Below are 19,536 nucleotides of genomic sequence, written 5' to 3'. Positions count from 1 at the left end.
TTCTCAACTCAAGCCTTCCTCACTGAGGACATGACCTAACTTCCTCCCATCAAGGCAGTGCTATGCAGGATGTATCAGCTGCATTCCAGATTTTAGAGTCATATATATATATATCCATGTATTTCTTCACCTTGTGATGACTTCAGTCTCATCAGCCAGCTGAGGATCAGATCAGCAGAGAACAAGAGCCAAGAAGAACTATACTTTTCCCTAACCTCATGCTCAGTGTATTTTTCAAGACTCAGGGAACGTTGAGCCACCTGCTTCTCTCTCTGTAAAGAAAAATTAACAAGTGCTTTTAGATACCCACCCAGTTCCCAGTCTCCTTTATTGGATTCTGTTAGTGATATTTTTTTTAAAGGATATGAATCTTTGGTTCCTGCTTTCTAAGAACTAAAACTGCCCTCGATCACAATGCCAAGCCAACAGAACTGTGTTAAATTCCAGCTCTGCCATTTACTCTCCTGCAGCCTTGAACAACCACTTAGCCTCTCCAAGCCCATGCAGAAATAGAGCCGCTGGTCCCCCTGCCATGGTGAGCTTTAAATTGCCACTCATGTTAGAGACCTGGCACAGAGCAAGCACTTGGAAAATCTGAGCTCCTTCATCATCAAGCCACACAGCAGTTAAATAATATAACAGGAGACCTATTACAAGACAGCCTGTAATTCACTGCCAAGTGACATGCCATCCAAAACAAGGCTCTAAGAATTGAGTATAGGGCAGAGCCACTCACGCTGGAGGAGGCAGAGGGATGACTGGATGGCAAAGGAAGTACCTGGCATCCTCCTGGGATGGGATGATTTTTTTCAGGTGCAACACAGAAGTCTTGGCCCCATGCTCCTTCTCTGCACCCATAGTAAAAGGTAAAGGCTCAGGCACATGATTGAAGGGCCACAGTGAACACTAAATAATGTAGCTCTGTCTTCTCACCATGTTCAGACCACAGACGCTGTCTTCCTCAAGCTGCGTTCCCACCACCCACCTTTTGGGGTAGCCTTTCAGCCGATTCTAGGTGAATCATCTTTCCACAGCAGAATAGGTCCACAGAGACCATTGGGCAATAAGAGATCAGGTACAGGGCTGATTACTATATGCCTGAGACTAAGAAGAGCCCAGTGGACAAAGCTTTGCTCTGGTACTCATAATGAAGAACAGCTATTTTTAAGAATGTGTAGGGAAATTTACTTGTAGAAACATCTGTTAGTAGCATGTAGATGTACTATTCCTCCCAATTCTCATCTCTTTTGTGTGTACACCCTTTTTCCTTCCAGAAATCTCTCTGGGTGGAGTGCAACAGATTCCCACAAATTGTCAGGACTACATGTAACCTACTTTAGGCAGTGGCATACAAAAGAACACAACACATGCCCCATGGGGCAAAACCATTAAGTGAATTTCACAGCTTATCTGGCTCCGTGCTCTGTCTCATACCACAGGAACAGTGTGTCTTGGACGATGCTACTATCAACCTGAGTCCCAGAATGAGAAATCCTGGTGCTTGGGTGCAAACTATGTAGAGCTTTGCTGGCAGATGCAGCAAATTAGAAATGTTTGTTATTGTAAACACTGAGATGTGGAGGTGGTCTGTTACCACAGCAAAAGCAGACTAGCACATCATCCACATTCATCAAACACTAGCCCAGTGTGGGGACCCTCCCAAGCATTCTGTATGTGATCTGTCATTTATTCTTCACATTTTTTCATGTAAACTTCATTTTAGCTTCTCCAAGGTAATCATCAGAAAGTTACTCAGGCTTTCCAAAAGGACAGCTTCTGCCTCCAACCAAGACAATAATAGAATCTAAATGTGCCTCTCTATGTGGAAAAAAAAAAGGAAAGCCAATAAAATATATGATGCCATTGTCCTTGAACTGTTAGATAATAGGCAGTGAGACAGATCTGAGATACAAAACGACCATGATGACTTCGACACTGACCACAACCTACTGTGCACAGAGTATCTGCAAGTCATAGGGGAAGCCAGACCAACTCAGCTATGTCCTTGACTTGAGAATATAGAACACAGAGCAGGAAGGCCAAGGTAACTTCATTTGCAAAGGAGAATACCAGGAAGGAAAAAGCCACTTGGGGGCCATAGAGATTAACAAGAGGTCTCCAGGAGGAGTCAGCCAATCAGTATAGATCAGTAGTACCAAAGGCCTGGAGAGCAGTGACCAAGAAGCTCAGAGGATCGATCTGGAACTCAAATAGGTCTAAAGACAGAAAAGCTCTCACCAGCAAGACTGGACCTTGGGTAAAATGAATAATCAAGGTACCTCAGGGGGACAAGATTATTAACCGCACAAAGAAGCAGGCATATAGAACCCCAAATGAAGAGAAAACCCAACTACTGAAACTGATTTCCAGATGGCATAGAGAGTAGAATTAGTAGACAATGTCATAGAAAATAGTATTGGAACTATATACCAGACATTCCAGAAGCTAGAAGGAGAACCAAGCATGTGTTAAGTAAAGACACAAAGATGCAATAAAGACCCAAGTTGAACTGAACCAAGGCCATAAGATGAAAAATACAGAGGATGGGATTAACGAAGACTAGATTTGCAGAAGCAAGAAGCGGACTTGAAGACACAAACATAGAAACAATTGAAAATGAAGCCCACATAGAAAAGGATGACAAGGCAGATTAACAGCTGTGGGCAACTCCAGGCAGCCTATGAGGGTCATCACAGTTCTTTGATGTTAATGGAGTGGGCAGAAAAAATAATGCCCACCACAAAAATTCCCAAGGAAGCCGGGCACAGTGGCATGCACCCTTAATCCCAGCAGAGGCAGCAGCAGGCAGATCTCTGTGAGTTCAAGGCCACAGCCTGGTCTACATAGTGAGTTCCAGGACAGCCAGGGCTACAGTGGGACCTTGTCCAAAAAAAAAAAGAAGATTCCCATTGAAATGAAAACTGTTTTCTCAGAGAACCAAAATGCTCAATGAAACCCCCAAATAAGAAACACATACAACTACATGAAACACACCGAACCACTGTGAGTAGAACTAATGTTAAAGGCAGCAAGGGTCAGGGCCTGGAGAGGTGGTTTTTCAGTTAAGAGGACTTGGATTCAATTCCCAGCACCCATAAGGCAGCTCATCTGTAACTCCAAGTTCCAGGGGACCCAGTGCCCTCTTCTGAACTCCAAGGACAGCAAGCACAAATTTGGTACACAGATATACATTCAAACAAAAACACTCAAAGATAAATGGGATATTTTTAAAAATTAAGTCATGTCTGTGGGTCGAGACCCCTTTTACAGGGGTTGCCTATATTATGATTCATAACAGTAGCAAAATTAGAGTAATAAAGTAACAACAAAAATAACATTATGTTTGGGAGGATCCCCACACCATGAAGAACTGTATTAAAGGGTCGCAGCGTTAGGAAGGTTGAGCACCACTGGTCTCAACACTTAGAAGGAGATGGAGGTGGGAGGCCACCCTTGGTTAACCAGCAAGTTTAAGGCCATCCTAGTCTACATGAAACTGAAAAAAAAGAAAGAAAGAAAAAGGAAAAGTCAGGATGGAAAATAACAAAGAACTAATGCATAAACACTAAACAAATAGCAATTATTTTATCCCAATAATTGACAGTCTCATTAAATGTAATCTTCTAAACACCCTTGACAAGACAGACACTACACAAACAGTAAAACAAATCATAGCTCTGAGCTATTAAATTTATTTTAAATTAAATAAGAACCCATGTAAACCCACAGCCAACATACTGAAAAAGATATACCATGCTAATCTAATTTCAAAAATCACCTGGGATAGATATGTTAATATTAAACCAGGTAGACTTTAGAGTGATGAATAATATCTGACACAAAGGGGATCATATCATAAAGTTACATAACAAACCGGAAGTGTAAAACTCAGGACCATTCTGGTCATACAAAGATGTTCTCTGAGGACGACAGAGTTCAGTTAGAAAAGATACTGCAGGCCGGGCAGTGGTGGCACACGCCTTTCATCCTAGCACTCAGGAGGCAGAGCCAGGCAGATCTCTGTGAGTTCGAGGCCAGCCTGGTCTACAGAGATCCAGGACAGGCACCAAAACTACACAGAGAAACCCTGTCTCAAAAAGAAAGAAAAGATGATGCACTGCTCTCTGGGGACTCTACAAATGTTTTAAAATAAAACAACACAACTCTAAGCAACTGGGAGCCAGAGAATACATTTTGGAATATTTTCAATGTAAAGAAAATGAAAACAGCATAAAATTTGTGGGATGCAGCTAACATCACACTTAGAAGGAACATCACACTTAGAAGGAAATTTGTTTAACTAAGTGCTTACATTAGACAAGAAAAATAGTCTCAAATCAGTGATCGCTGCTTCAAAGTTAATGGAATGGAAACAAGGAAAACAGAAGACACAGTATAGGAAAACCCGATTCTTTGAAAAGGTCGATACAACTGATGAGCTTCTAATGAGCCTGGAGAGGGGAGAGGAGGAGGAGGGCTGGGGAGGAAGAGGAGGAGGAGGCCAAATTACCAAAGTCAGGAATGAGAGAAATGGTATGGCTGCCGATTCTGCATGTATTTAAAAGATAATAAGAAATCATAAGCCTGGCTTGATGTTAATATTTTTTATAATGACATGAAATGGAGCGATTTCTTGGAAAATATAAATTACCACAGTTTGCTCCCTAACAAATGGATAACCAGAATAGCTATAATCTATCTTTTTAAAACTAATTTCCTTCTATTTTAAAAGGAAGAAGACCCATAAAGAAGACCTCCAAGGTCAAATTATTTTACTAGTAAATCTATGAACCTTTTTCTTTTTTGGACAAGGTCTCACTATGTAGCCATGATGGCCTAGACCCAGATATAGAGACCAGGCTGGCCTTCTGTGGGCCTCTGCCTCCTGTGTGCTAGAGGTAAAGGTATGGGCCACCACGTCCAGACTATGAGACATTTAAGGAACAAATACCATCAATTCTACACAATTTTTTTCCAGAAAATAGAAGGAAAAAGGAATATTCATTTTTTAATGACAGTCTGGGTTGGTGCCGTCTCTGGACAAGATGTTACCAGAAAAGCAGAGCGGAAAAACCAACTCATAAAACCTCATGAGCAGGCAAATGGAGTCCAACAATGCAGCAAAGGATCTCCTACGTTGTATGTATATACACAAACAGTAATAATACAGAAGGAGGGGTCATGAGTTTGAGAGGGAGGGAGGGGCAGAAGAGATGTTAAAGAGGGGTTGAGAAGGAAGGATGGAAATGATGCAAATATTCCTGCATGAAAATTCTCAATTTTTTTTCAAGTTTAAGGAAAAAAAAAAAAAAAAGGATGAATGCCTCATGACTAAGTGGGATTTACAGCAGAAACCGAAAACGACTTCCACATTCAAAACTCAATCAGTGCGATTCACTCTGTGAGCAGACTCAGAAAGAAAGGAAATTGAGGAAATCATGGACCATTTGAGAGGGTTGGAGAAATAGATGGGGAAGGGGGAGACAGGGACAGCAATTCAGAGCACAGAACTACAACTACCATCATAACTCAAGGCCAACCTGTTGTGTTGAGGGCAGCACTGCCATTGCCAACCCTGGCCTCGGGTCACTGGAGACAGACGTCACTGCTAATGAGAGAGGACATTGCCAACCCTGTCTCCATCAAAATGGATTCATTCATATCCTGGGTTTGTAGAATAGCTGGTTCCAGCTTCAAAGACCCAAGAGGGAAGTTCCGGCTGGCCAAACTGCCAGAAAGACTGAACAGTGTGGTAGCAGCAGGGAATCCTGTAAGTCCAGGAGGCCAGTTCAGCTGTCCTATGTGCAAAAGTGACTAATGTCGCTGGGTGGTGGTGGCGCACACCTGTAATCCCAGCACTTGGGGGGGGGGGGCAGAGGCAGGTGGATCTCTGGTTCGAGGCCAGCCTGGTCTACAAAGTGAGTTCCAGGAAAGACTCCAAAGCTACAGAGAAGCCCTGTCTTGGAAAAAAAATAGAAGTGACAAATGTCACGGAGAGGGGACACCTATGAGTTCCATTCTGTGGGCTGCAATTTGAGCTTCCTAGACATTTGATACCATGCAAGATCACTGCTTGAAGAAGAAACACCAGGCAAGTCATTAGATAGATCGCCTTTAATCCTCTCAACTCCATGTGGTGGGTATTGTCACCTCCATTTTATGTAAGAGAAAAACGAAAGTGCTAGAAGATCAAATCTGAATATCCTGTGCCACCCTCTCTGGTCAGCCCACACCCTGACACCACATCCCAGTGTCCCCAGGCCTCTATGTGTGTGAATGCTCTAGTGCGTATGTAGATTTGGGCATACAACCCACATCAAGTTCATTGCTCACTGATGAATGGGTACCTCTGTCACTGAACCTCGCCGGTCTTTCTTACAGGAGACCAGCTCAGGTGTTCCCAAAGTCCTTCTTAGATGCTGAGACCTCTGGACCTCACGAACTCTCTTTGCAGACTTAAGGCAATCTCTTAACTGTGAGATTTTGTAAAGCAGTGGACCAGAATCAGCATTCCCATAGAGAAATAGGGGCATAGCAAAGGAAGGTCCAACAAGAAGACAGGGAAAACTCCAACTCTCTTCACTCTATGCCCAGTATCTAGGGCTCCTGAAGACACCATATGGGCTCCAGTAGGCTTGGCTATCTTTACCCTCCAACTCAGGCCACCTGCAGTACACAGAGCCTGTCTTTGGGGGTGAGTTCCTTGTGCATGATCTTGGCATCATCTTAGGGTGTCTTCTGTGATTTAGATTTTACCTTCCCAGATTCACTCTTAGTCCCTTAGGGTCTTATCACAAGGGCTCCAACCCTGCCACACATTGCCTGGCCCGACCAGCTTCTGGGGACTTTGATGCAAGCCTCCATGACTCACTCACTCTTGCATCTTTCATTCTTGTAAAGCCAATACTGCCAAGTGTTTCAGGTAGCTTGAGATGTAGACTACAGGTGTGGCAGCCTGTGTGCTAAACCTGGAGTCGGGGTGGGAGGGAGGACACTTCCCCAGGGGATTGCTTTCTAGAAAATCCTTCAAAGGCATGAACTCTCAGTTTCTGCTTTCTCTTCTCAAATGACTGCATTTTCACAAGTCTGAGCCTTTGGTAGGTGGGGTTTTACCCTCAGCACACCTTTCTTGCTGTTCCTAAAACAGGAATTTATAGTTTTCAACTCCCTGCTCTTTCTCACTCTAAACCTAAATAATAGCACTGAGCACTGCCAGTCTGACAGCCTGCCAGTCCGCCCCGCAATTTCCTCTGCCAAACACAGCACTCCTTCCCTTTCAGACCCACTCTCAGTCACATCTTAGGGCAGTGGCAGGAATGGAACCAGAGTCTTTTCAGAATATAACTTAAATGGCTTCTCCACCAGTTCCTGGTGGAGACCTTGTTCCCCTCAGAAACCTCACAAGCTGGACCTTCACTGTTCAAATTTTTGTCATTATTCTGGTCTTCCAGACTCCCACAGGAAGGACTGGATAAGCTTTGTTTAAAGCCTTGTTGTGAAACAGTCCATCCTGTAGGAAGCTCCTTAAACCAAAAGGTAAACAACTCAAAATAGCTTCAGGAAGTCCCTGAAACTCAACAGATTCACTAAACCCCTCCCAGCCAGAGTAAGCAATAAAATCTGAGAATTCCCCTCAGATGATTGAAACCAAGCTGCAAAGAAGAATCTCAGAAGAGCAAAAGAGGCAAAAAAGACTCTGAGACCAGACAAGTTGCCTGGAAGCAGCAGAAAACAGCCAAGCTGGCTGAAGAGGTTAGACCTTATTGAATTATCCTGATGTAGGCCATAAATATTTACAAATATTGTTTCAGCTAATCTGGTTTTTGTTATTTTCATTTTTTTTAAAAGAAAAGAGTCACTGCCAAGTGCCAGAATATGATCTGACAAATCCCAGAAGATGTCAGAACCAAGTGCTGTGGAATTTTCAAAGAAGAGGCCCCTCACCCAGCCAGGGCTACTAAGGAAAAATATAGAGCATTGTACCTTGAGAAATTAACAAAAAGAAAATGTAGGTTGTTACAAAAGGTATAAAGATGAAAAAGACATCTTGAAGGGCTCCTGTCTTAGAGTGAGCATGAGAAGCTGCAAGAGCAGCTGTTAGGGTGGGAAAGACAGAAGACACACACTGGAGGACATCTGTCACCTGGGGCACAGAAAGCTTCCTGGAGGAGATGCCGGGCATGCAGGCCAGAAGGCAAGTTAGAGCAACCTGGGCTAAGTTCACAGAAGGGTCAACATGTACCAAGGCCAGCGTTGGGGAGAAGGATCAGGATACACTTCAGGAGTTCCGTGGTTCATTATGCTCTGTCCAGGGCCAGATGAAAAGAGGTAAAACTAGATGACTGGGCAGACACAGACCCCACTAAGAAGTAGAAAGACCATCCAGTGGGTCATGCCAATGGCCTTGAAGGATGTGTCAGAATATTTCTTTTGTGAAGACTGCCCAGACTTCTAGTAGAGATAATGGCACCCAAGCTGAAGAGAATAGGATCTAAATGTTGAACACACACCCCACCCCCATCGGTGTCATACCATACTGTAGAACAAGTTGAGAAGCCTATTCCTGTTGAAGACAGGCAGACTTACACTCCTTTTCTCCTGCCCTGCCCACAAACCTCATTCCAGCAAGCTCTGCACTCCAAATGTCACAGAACTCACAACTTTTTCTCAGCCGCTGTGAAACCATAGTGAGTACTTCTGCAAGACCGAGAGTCTCAGGTTTGACAGTTGACAGCTGAGAAGCAGGTCACAAACCATAGCCGGAGAAACAGAGGGGAGAGAAGAAGGCCAATTTATGGTTTTCATGTGTCCACTTACAACATTGTCCTACATAAATCTGTATGATTGAAAAGCTAAAAAAGAAATGTTTTGGACATCATCTCATAGATCTTCTGCCCCACACATACATGACTCTTCTTCATTCAAAAATTCTAAGAATGATGTAGATTTTTGGTTCCCTGATAGGAAGCATAGGAAAAATGTACTGGACACCTACTTTGTAATATGCTATGATATAAAACCAAATGGAGAAGAAATTCTTCTGTCCCTGTTTTTCAAATGAGAAGGCTAAAAGTAAATATCTCTAGATTGAGATTTAAGCCCCTGGCTACTTGGCTGTATGTCCATATTGTGTATTCTATGCCAAGTTCATCAAGGATTTATTTTAGATCCATTCCCTGGTAATTAGGAATATCTTTTATTAGTTACCTGATGCTGATTAACAAACAATTCCAAAATTCAGAGGCTTAAAACCACCAACATTTTCTTAGTGTTTCTGCCCATCAAGAATCAGCGCAGCCTAGTTTGTACCACTGTGTTGGGTATATTTGAGTTGTAGTCAAGATATCAAAAAGCCTGATGGGAAGGCTCCCATGGTGGTAGGCTGAGCTCAGTCAGTCCCTCAGCAGGTTTCCTCACAGCACAACACCTGGCTTCCTTCAGGGGGCAATGCCAAAAGAGCCAGAAAGACAATGAGGGTCTAGCGCAGATGGTCTTTTTATTACCCAATCCAGGGAGGGGACATCCTGTCTGCCCTACTGTGTTCTATTTGTGAAAAGCGGGACAGCAAGTCCAGCTTACACTTCAGAGGAAAAGGGGCAGGATGAGGCTATCCAAAGCCAGGGGTCACCAGAGGGCAGTTTATAGGCTGCAGACTTTCAGTTTAAAGATTGATCAGGATATCCAAGCTAATTTCCCCAAATGGCGAACTGTTTCCTCTTCCTGTGTGGCTGTTTCCTCTGAGTAGAAACTCCAGGAGGGAGGAGAGAGGTATAATAAGACTCCAGAAGCTAATAAAACTTAGAAGGCTCAGAAAGCTCATGAAAGTTACAAGATTCACAAGGCCCCTTCTCAAGCTTGTAAAAGCTGGGGCATAGAAACTCTTCCGACCGCATGCTGTGCAGGGACCCCCCCCCCCCCCCAGCGATACAGCTTTCCTGAGTTGTCATCCATATGGGAGTGGGTTCTTTAGTAACAGCTTTGTGGCTCCCATGCTCCTATTAGTAACTTCAATCAATTTACTGGTCCCCCAAACTAGGTGGGGTGGTGGGGTGGGGTGGTGGAATTACTTCCCTGGTCTGTCATTGATACCCTATCTGGAATGAACAGACTTTTGTTCCCATTTCAAACCTGGGGACAAACCATGTCCATGCTCTTCAGGGGCCGGAGGATTGGGGAACTTCAGTGACACCTGGGGGTGCTCTTGTACCCATTTCTTGATGCCTGAGGCACAGTCACATTTGTAAAGGCTTGTGTAGTGAACCTATCTGGCACACAAGTGTGTGTTTATGGGGGGAGGGGGCAGTAGTTTTTCATTTTGTAGCTGCTGACCCCTCCCCATCTTGCTCTTAAGCGGTTGTGAAGTCCTCCAGCAAGGAAGATTAGAAATGAGTGCTGGCCATTTCTAGATAGAGGAAACATCAGCTGGAAAGTCTTGGGTATTTTGCTGTTGTTTTCAGGTTTATTTTATTTTAAGTGCATAAGTGTTTTGCCTGCATGAATGAATGTGTACCATGTGCATGCCTGGAGCCCACAGAAGTCAGAAGAAGGCATCTAATCCCCTGGAACTGGAGTTCTGAATGACTGTGAACCACCGCGTGGGTGCTAGGAACTGAACCCTGGTCCTCTTCAAGAGCAACAAGTATTCTTGACCATCTGAGTCATCTCTCCGACTTGCTAAAGTTCCCTTTGCTTCTGAGTTTTCCTGTTTTCATCTCATGCTATCCAGTTCTGTCAGGACCACAGCAGCTGGCAGAGCAGATGCTCCACAAACATCCTGAAGGGGGAGGGGTTAGCAAGCAAGCGTGTCCATGGGTCACATTCCTTCAGTCGTTCTTCTGTGCAGTCACCAGAGCATCCAGAGACATACAGGTACAGACAGACAGACAGACAGACCTGCAAACAGCTGAAGCAGTGTAAGCAAAATCATAACCACCATAAATACTCGCTCAGTATACCTTTGCCTTACCACTGAGCTGTCCTGATTGGTAAAGCATCCTTCGTTGCTCAGACCTCTGTAGCAGCTTCCAAACTGGCCTGTGCTATTCATCCATCTATTCACTCTGCCACTGGACTATCTTTCTGGACAGCAAATCTGTCAAGGTCAAAAGGCTTGCCTAACTGATCTTGGCGAAAAGCCAAGCCTTTTGGATTGTCTGCAAGACCCTAAGTACCCTCCCATTTCATCTTACCTCCTGTTTGGGGTCCAGTCATACCACACAGGCTGTTACTAGTACCTACGTAAGACTATGATGCCTTCTGTGTCCAGCAGCTAATTCATACAGCCACTTCCACAAGGAAACATTCTCAAATTGCCCTCTCCAATCTGGGAAAAGAACTCTGGAGTCCGGGTCAACACATTTCCCTCACAGGATTGGATTGCAGGTGCTTGTCCATCTAAAAAAATGGACACTATCTGATCTAGAATCTTTGCTCGAAACTCATCAGAGAGAAGTGAGGTCAGCTAGGACTGTGGAGTGGACCTAAGGGCAACTCTGGTATTGCAAGCAGGTTGCCCTGGCCAGGAACCTTAGCTTTCCTCAAAAATAACGAAAGCGAGAAGTACAGCGTCCCTCGCTTTGGCCACACCCTCTTCCTGATCTCTGAGCTCAAGCTAGTTAAGGAGCAGCCCACCATCAGTGCCTGTAGCCCTCTAAGCAACGACCCTTCCCTCTAGCTTCAGGTGGGCGGGGAAAGGCACCGTGGAGCAGGTGCGGCTTGAAATTGGCTTTGAAAGACCAGTTGGAGTCTGGCTTCGGAAGTAAAGTGGACGTGTATGTGCCTAAGGCAAGGGGTTATATTAAAGCATTCTCTTTCCCCGTCGCTGTTTCCTACACGCCTTAAGCACAGACACTAAAGCTATCTGGTGACGGTGGTGTCTCCTCTCTTCATCCCCCACCCCTAGAGACACCCACCCTGGCTCACCAGGCACGCTTGAATGAATGGGGGAGGACCCGTGAGCATGAATGAGCGAGTGTGTAAGCGAGTGTCCAGGCCCGCCAGCCGGCGGATGAGTGAATGGCGTCCGCGCCACTCCGGCCCAAGGGCGCGGGCGCGGGTTCCACTTCCCACTCCCGCCAGCTGGTGGCCTCCAGAAGGTGGCAGAGCCGGCAGCGGCCCGAGCTGGGACGGCCCGGGCGCGGGATGGTGGGGGAAGGGGCGTTCCCGGCGGCCGCGCCTTCCGCGGCTATTGGATTAGTGGCCTTCAGGGATGAGCTCAGCCGGATCGGCTTTCAGCTGCAGCCTCCGGGCCGGCCGGGAAGGCGGGGAGCGGGCGGCCGTGGAGGAGGAGGGGGAGGCAGCGGCTGCAGCATCCAGAGCTGGCCCTGGCAGTCGGCGCGCCCCGCGCACAAAGGCGCCCAGTCCCTGGGGAAGGCGATGAGCGCACCGCAGCCCGGCCCCCCGCCACCGCTGCAGCCATCGCGGCGTGCGTCCGGGGCGCTGGGGAAGAAACCTGGTGCTCCGGGGACCGGCGGCCGAGGTGCGGCCCGTGCGCCCTAAGCGCGGGACTCGCCGCCCTCCAGGTCAGGCGCCAAGCTTCGGGGCGGCCAGGGCGCGTGCTTCCGCGCCCCCCTGAGATCGGCGCAGTCGGGCGCTTCACCACCTCCGAGCCCTCTTGCCGCGCCTGAGCGCCAACTTCGCCAAGAACGTCCCTAACTCCAGGGCACCCTGCGGGGAGAGAGGGCGCTGCTGCCGGGCACAAGCCGAGAGGACGCACCGCTGGCCGAGAAGCCAGTATCCGCGGGGTCGCTCGGGCGCCCCTGAGTGGGCAGCAGCGGCAGCAGACCTCTCTCCCGGGAGTTCTGGACTTGCCAGCGCTGGGGATTCCTCCCGGGCAGGCGCTCGCCCTCTCGTTTATGGTAAGTGTTCTCCAGCTCCTGCTAAAGGGTGATTGCCGGCCGGCACCCGTCCCACCCGGTGCTCTTGGGGTCCCTCTGGTCGCGGTCCGGGGGAATGTCTCTGCGAACAGTGATAATCCAAGCTGGTTTGGTTTGAGCCGGGGCATTGAGGCCAGCCTCTGCTACTGTAGGTTTGAAACCCGCTGCTTCTCCGTGTAGTGGAGACAACACAAAAAATTACTCCCAGAGTCACCCGGCTATGTTTCAGTCTTACATCCGTCACTCTCTGGGGTGACCTTGGGCCAAGCACCACAACCTCGGTCTCCTCATCCGGAAGATGGGGGTGATAACTGTGCCCCTTTTACTAGTGTGTTGGAAGGAACTGCAGGGCGGTGCGGAGACCTGCGCCTGGCACTCAGGAAGCACTCAGTCAGGCATTAGCTAGCGTTAATATTAGCCTTGTGAGCTCCAGCACATCATCCAACTTCCCAGGGCTGCAGCAGCTGTCTCATCTGTGTGACGAGGACAGTAATTTCTGGGGGTCTGCGGAAGTAAAGCGCCTCGCACTCTCTAGGCGCTGGTGGTGATTATTAGTATGGTTTATCTCCGAGCGAAGACTGCTCGGCCAGATGAGAGCCGGCTCTCGGCCGGTCCCCAGCCTGACTGGGAGACAAACTTGGAGAGAATAGGGGGCTCAGAGGGCCCTGGGCGCAGGGCTATGGGAAGCAGGGAGGAAGCCAAAGCCCTGAGTATGACAAATATGCCCATCCTGGTTGAACCAGGAAAAACAAGGGACCCCAAACCTCTGGTTGGTGAGGCCCAGGAAGTGTGGCTCCCATCGCCCGGCGTCCAAGCGTGGGCTGCTGAGCCAAGAAGAGAGAAGAGGGCACGTTTGTACCGCTGTCTCTAGAACTCTCGGTGCTGCTGTCCTGGGCTTGGATTCGAATTCTGCTGCCAGCACCAGCCCGCGAGTGTGACCTTGAGCGGGTTCTCTAAGATCCGCAGCTCTTCTGTGCCTTCTCTCCCTACTCTCCTCTCTCCCCCTCCCTTCCCCTCCTCCAGGGTTTGGGTGTGAACTCCTCCTCTTCCCATTCTTCTGCCCCCAACAGTTGTTGAGCCTGTCTGGATCTGGAAGAGATGAAGTAGGGAAGGGAAAAGTTCACTCTTCCTACCCTGCCCTGTGGGAAGCGGTTGTGCCCTCACCTCTGAGGCTTCCAGTCTGTTTCCTCACTTTGGCACCTTTGTGTTTCAACTAAAACCTGCAGTTTCTGTTACCCTGGCTGATGGAGGACCCTTCAAACTCTTCCCTCCAATTCCTTTCCCAAACCATTGAATATTGGCTTAGGACTGCAAATAAACCCACTTTGTAGGAAGAAAAAAAGTCAAGAGTATAATATAAGTATATGTTACAGGAGGCCACGGTTTTTTGTTGTTGTTTTTGGATTTTCAAGACAGGGTTTCTCTGTACAGCTTTGCGTCTTTTCCTGGATCTCGCTCTGTAGACCAGGCTGGCCTCGAACTCTCAGAGATCCACCTGTCTCTGCCTCCTGAGTGCTGGGATGAAAGGTGTGAGCCACCACCACCCAACTGAGGCCTCAAGTTCTTGAGACACACACCCCAACTCTGTGTTTAAACTTCCATAGCAAGGGCAGTTAAAAAAAAAAAAAAGTAGGCCTTTGCCACCTGTAAACATAATTAGCGTCACCAGTCAGGCCACTCAAATGTCTCTTCAGCTTGCACTTCTCTTTGATTTTAAAGACTGATGCATCCAGTGATAAAGAAATAAAATCTGCAAGGAAAAGCGCCTGCCAGAAGCAGTCCAAAGATGAGACAGACTGGGGAAAGAGTCGTTGCTTATTGAAGTGGCTTCATATCTTCCAATTTGGAACAGATTTGGGGTGTGTGCTGGGAATGTAACCCAGGGCTTTGTGCATGCGAGACAAGTGCTCCACCCCTGAGCTACAGCCTCAGCCCCAAATGTGTAAAGAATCTTCAAGACAAGGAAGCGTCCCAAGGACAAAGACTACAGACCGTTCACACCCAGAGAGCGAAAGAGAAACCACACTTAAACCTTTATGCCTTACCTCACTCACTAAGAAAACGTGTGCGGAAAGCCTCACAATTCAATGGTTCAGACATCAGATCAGCAGATAGTAAGAACCATTCCCCAGGAAGAAGCTTTTATCCTTAAAAATGTAAACAGACCAAATTCCTCCCTAGTTAGAACTTCCTCAAGGCTGCCAAAAGTGAAGGGTGAGAATGCCCTCCAGGCCTGGCTACCACCAACTCCACCTTCTTTTTCATCTTTTGTCTCCCCCCACCCCGAGACCTTGGCCTAAGATCTTGGTTTTGCTCCAACACTCCCAGGATTTATTCCTTTCCTGACCCCACCCCAGTTGGTCACAGGACCGGAACCTAGCCATCCTTCATGGAAGCCTGTCCTGGAGACTTCATTCATGTCCCTGGATGTGGCTGTGGCTATGGCTCAGGCCTGAGGCAAGGTCTTTGCCCCTGGAGGAGAAGGCCCAGTGCAATTCACCGTGCTCCAGTTTGTTAACTTTTTTCTAAGCTGTCTGGCTCATTGCCATACATCGGTGCTCCTGAAAGAGCCCTTTTCTGTTGGCGCAGTAACAAAAGATCTCCAGGAGCTCCCTAGATAGAACAAGAAACTGGATGTGGAAAATCAGGAGGGTAGAAGGACCTAGGTCTAAGCTCCTAGGTAATCTTTCCTGGTAATCATTTTTTTAAAAAAACACTTAATGTATGCACTTAACTTGTGTGAGCATGATCATTCATACTTGGCAAAACGATCAATAATAAAAAATTAAAAATCTAGCAGCACATTTAAATAAAACATGGTCCCTACATGAGCTGACTGGCTTTCCTGCTGCTGCTCAGTTTCAGGCGTCTGTTCAGAGGCTGCAGGAAGCAGCTGTCTGGCCCATCCTTTGGGAAAGACCCCAAATGAGCTGTCGTAAACTTTGTGGAGCGCTGATTGCATGAGATTCTTGTTTCACAGGTTGAATGTGAAACTTAATCCACATTTTAAATGTATATGCCAGTTGTGGGAAAAAAAAAATCTTGTTGGTAAAAACACAAATTATTCAGTCCAACAACTATTTCTTCTAATTTTTTTCTCTCTAGCCTTACAGCCCATGCTGGACTAACTCATAGTGTATGTAGCCTAGGCTGGCCCCAAACTCTCAATCTTCCAGACCCCTCCAGGTGTGTGCCATTGCACCTGGCTCTGACAGGTTCTTCTTAATGCAGACAGATAGTGTGCACAGGACACTAGAAGACGGGGTGTGGGGGGGGTTGGGAGGGGGGGGGGTTGTGGGGAGGGCAATGAGCTGGTCACTGGTTAGCCTTCTAGAAAGTAGCATATGTTGCAGGAGACATCCGTGGGACTAGATTGTTAGGATGACATCGTGGGACAGAGAGATGGAGGGAGGGTGCCATGGTGGGTGCACAGAGGAGTGAGAGAATGTCAGTAGGCAGTGTAGGTGAGTGAGTCCTGGAAGCTTGGAGTAAGAACCTGACTGAAGAGCCTGGTGTCACTGGCTGGAGAAAGACTACCAGGAGGGGCTGACTGACTGTGAAGCCCTTGGCTTTCAGCTCAAGGGGTGCATGTTCGGATGAGCAGGTGATGGGCAGCTTGATTGGATTTAGCCTCTTGGCAGCAAGGTGGGTGGGTTAGAGTTCCAAGATGAGAATCACAGGGAGATGAGAATCATCACAGGCCCTCCCTTGGACACTGCTCCAGGAATCCCGCTAAGGTGGAAGGAAACCAAGGGGAAGTAGAAGGCATTGAGTGGGAGCGACAGGCAGAGAGGAACCTGGATTGTGGAGATGGAAGAGGCTGAGCTCAGCCCAGGACATGTGATTGGCAGATGTGCCACAGTGTTGGGAAGGTGGACATGTGGAAAGCTCAAGCACCATGGAGTCACCCAAAGGAGCATCTAGAATGGCCAGAGGCTAGGGGAGGGAGGGCAGCAGGCCTAGAGACTTCTGCAGAGGGATGGAAGGACACATTTTAAGAAAGGATGCACAGAGAGAGTCTAAGATGCTGCCTTGAGGTGTTGCACATTTATCAGGCAGGCGGGACAGTTGGTGTGGACACACTACCTCGCTGAGTGCCACGCATTACATGCAGGAGTGGTGCTGAGCAGTGCCAGCATTGTCTTCATGGGTTATGATCCTGTGAATTGTGTTTATAATGGACCGCACCTCTGCCTTTTCCAGAAAAGCGTGAGCGCGGCCCAGTTAGCTGGTCCATAAAGACATCCCACCTGTTAGCCATAGTCTGTGCAATACGTGAGGAAATGTTAAGAGTCCTAGAGATGGAGCGCTTCTCACAGGCAGGGCCCTCCTGTCCGCCTTCTCCTCAAACCCTTCTTTCCAAGCCTGGTGTATGCAGCACACCCAAAAGGATGCCCCAGGCTTACCAGAGGAGTTCACAAGCCCCCACTGCAGTCCTCTAGATTAACCCTGATGCTTGAATGGTCCTGCTTTTCTTTCAGGAAACCTGATTTCAGACAAGCGCTTATGTCCAGTGGGTTACGCTCATCTTAGGGGATAAATGAGAGGTTGGACACGCAGACTACTGGGTTCTTTTAATAGATGTTTTCCTAGAGGGTTCCCCTGGCAGCCCTTCCTCGGCCTCTTGTCATGCTTTGTCCCAGCTTGAACCAATGCTGGGCCTCACAGAGGACAGCTGTATTACAAAACCAAACCACGGGTACCCAGGGCAGCTATACCACTGACCGGTACTGCACATGGTCCCACTGGATCTGACCTATGTCTCTTTCAAATGACCTTGGAGAGCATGTTGGCCTGGTCACCCAGCCAGCCTCCTGCCTCCCAGCGCCTGCTCTTCTTGCTGGCTGACAGCTGAGCTTTTATCCCAGGAGCCTCTGACTGTGTAGGAGGAGGATTCCCATGGAAACCCCAGGAGGAGGGGAGGCTGGGGAAGCCTCATTGATTGAGCTCTAGGAAGATGGGAGCGGCGGGAGTCAGGAGTCACCTGGACTGGACAGATGGCTGCTTTTGTGAGTGTTGGGGGAGAAAGGCTGGCCTCACCAGTTGTAGAGTGAGCTCCCTGTGTGCATTATGGGAAAATCTGGTGGACATCTGTGATTAAAACCCTGGGGGTTCCATAGTTTATTCGCTGCTGGTAGGTTCATTCTGAGTGATCATCTTTTAATAAAATACCTATCCAATTTAGTGTCTGTAGCAAGAAAAGCTTACAAGTAGTCCATAGATAGGCTCCTGGACCAGGCAGGTCTCATTCACCCTGAGGTGGCCGTCTGGAAGAATCTGAGGTAGCATGATGCCTTACTCATTTATTTACATTGCAATTGCCAAGTCATTCACCCACCATTTTCTCTCTACCAGACCCTTGTAGATGAAGTCCTGGGAGCTCAATCTGGGCAACTCAGCTCCTGTTCTCCAGGTGTCCCAGTCCGGCTCCTCGTGCTAGGTGCTGTGGTGGGGACAAGCACAAGGAGGGCCTCTGAGAGCCTGGAGCCAGTCCGGGGAGGTGTTTGTCTGAGAGTTGTGGATAGCCAAGCCGAGTGGAATTTCTCAGATAGCACATGGGGGAGGTGTGCAGAGACAGGGGGGTACAGTTGGCACCCAGGCAGTGAGATGGAGAGAGGGGTTCGGTGAGGGTTGTGGGCTGGGAAGGTACTGTTGAACATCCTAGAAGGGTGAAAGTGTGAACTGTCTCTTAAAATCCTTAGGAGGGTGTAAGCAGAGAGTGTGGTCCAGTCTTGTTTGTTATTATGAATGAAACTTACCATCTACTAAAGGAAGTTCAGTGGTGTCAAACCACCTCCTTCTTTCAGTCCCTGTCATTATTCACAGCTGTCACTGGTTCTGACCCCTCTGGGGTGCATTTCCCTAGAGGGGAGTAATTGGATTGCATGCATTTCTCTAGCTGTGGATCCCTAGGGGGACATCATTACCACTAGTTAAAGGAAGGTATGAAACTTGCCCTGGTCCCTGACCTCAGCAGAGCTAAACCCCAAGGCCACACTGAAGGGAGGGCACATCACTCAGCCAGCATCGAATGCCTACGGTCATCAGGGTCCTTGTAGACAGATACAGACCTCTCCCTCTTAAGCCCAGCCAGCCAGACCTTTGGAGACAGACTTGACCATGGAAAGTGTGATATAATATGCAAAGCACTGAGGCCTTTGAAGCAGTGTGGGAAGGCTGCTTCACAGGGTGCCTCATTGCCCCACTGAGTAGTAACACCCACCAGGGTCCCTGGAAGGGCCATCAGCAATCTGAGTTTTGTTTTCCTGCTTGGTCATGATTGAAGCCTCCGAATGAAGAAGCAGATGCTCTAGATAATGTCTTTAAGCATCGCCATCGGAGCATGGCATAAACATTCAGTTTGGTTTGGGAAGTGGATTCGGTACTCTTTGGTGTGATTTAGTGTGCCTGCTGCTTATTGGGTTTATTCCCATCAGGAAGTTAGGTTCTATGGTTACGTCCTGTGTGCCTGGCCATGGGCCACACGCTGCACTAGGAAAGAGAGAACAAATGTGGTTGGCTGGAGGGAGGGAGGAGGGACTAAGCATGGCAGAGTCATTGTTGTGTCCCCAGCTCTCTGCTACAGAGTGCCTGGCACACACTGGGCATTTCCTAAGTGTTCGTTGAATGAATAAAGGAAGCAGAGGAGGTGTAGAGCAGT

At 47.9% G+C, this 19,536-nt stretch overlaps 1 protein-coding gene across 1 annotated transcript in view; it reads left to right on the top strand.

Annotated features, from left to right (window-relative positions):
* Positions 1-12,122: 12,122 nt before the first annotated feature.
* Positions 12,123-19,536, top strand: part of Spsb4 (splA/ryanodine receptor domain and SOCS box containing 4) — a 72,668-nt gene continuing 65,254 nt past the window's right edge. Inside the window, exon 1 of the mRNA XM_036193012.1 lies at positions 12,123-12,857. The gene's annotated coding sequence lies outside the window, so the exon portion shown is untranslated. The remainder of the gene's footprint in view (positions 12,858-19,536) is intronic.

This window comes from Onychomys torridus, chromosome 7 (assembly GCF_903995425.1).
Source record: "Onychomys torridus chromosome 7, mOncTor1.1, whole genome shotgun sequence".
Taxonomy (NCBI): domain Eukaryota; kingdom Metazoa; phylum Chordata; class Mammalia; order Rodentia; family Cricetidae; genus Onychomys; species Onychomys torridus.
This window is presented reverse-complemented; position numbering and strand designations above follow the sequence as displayed.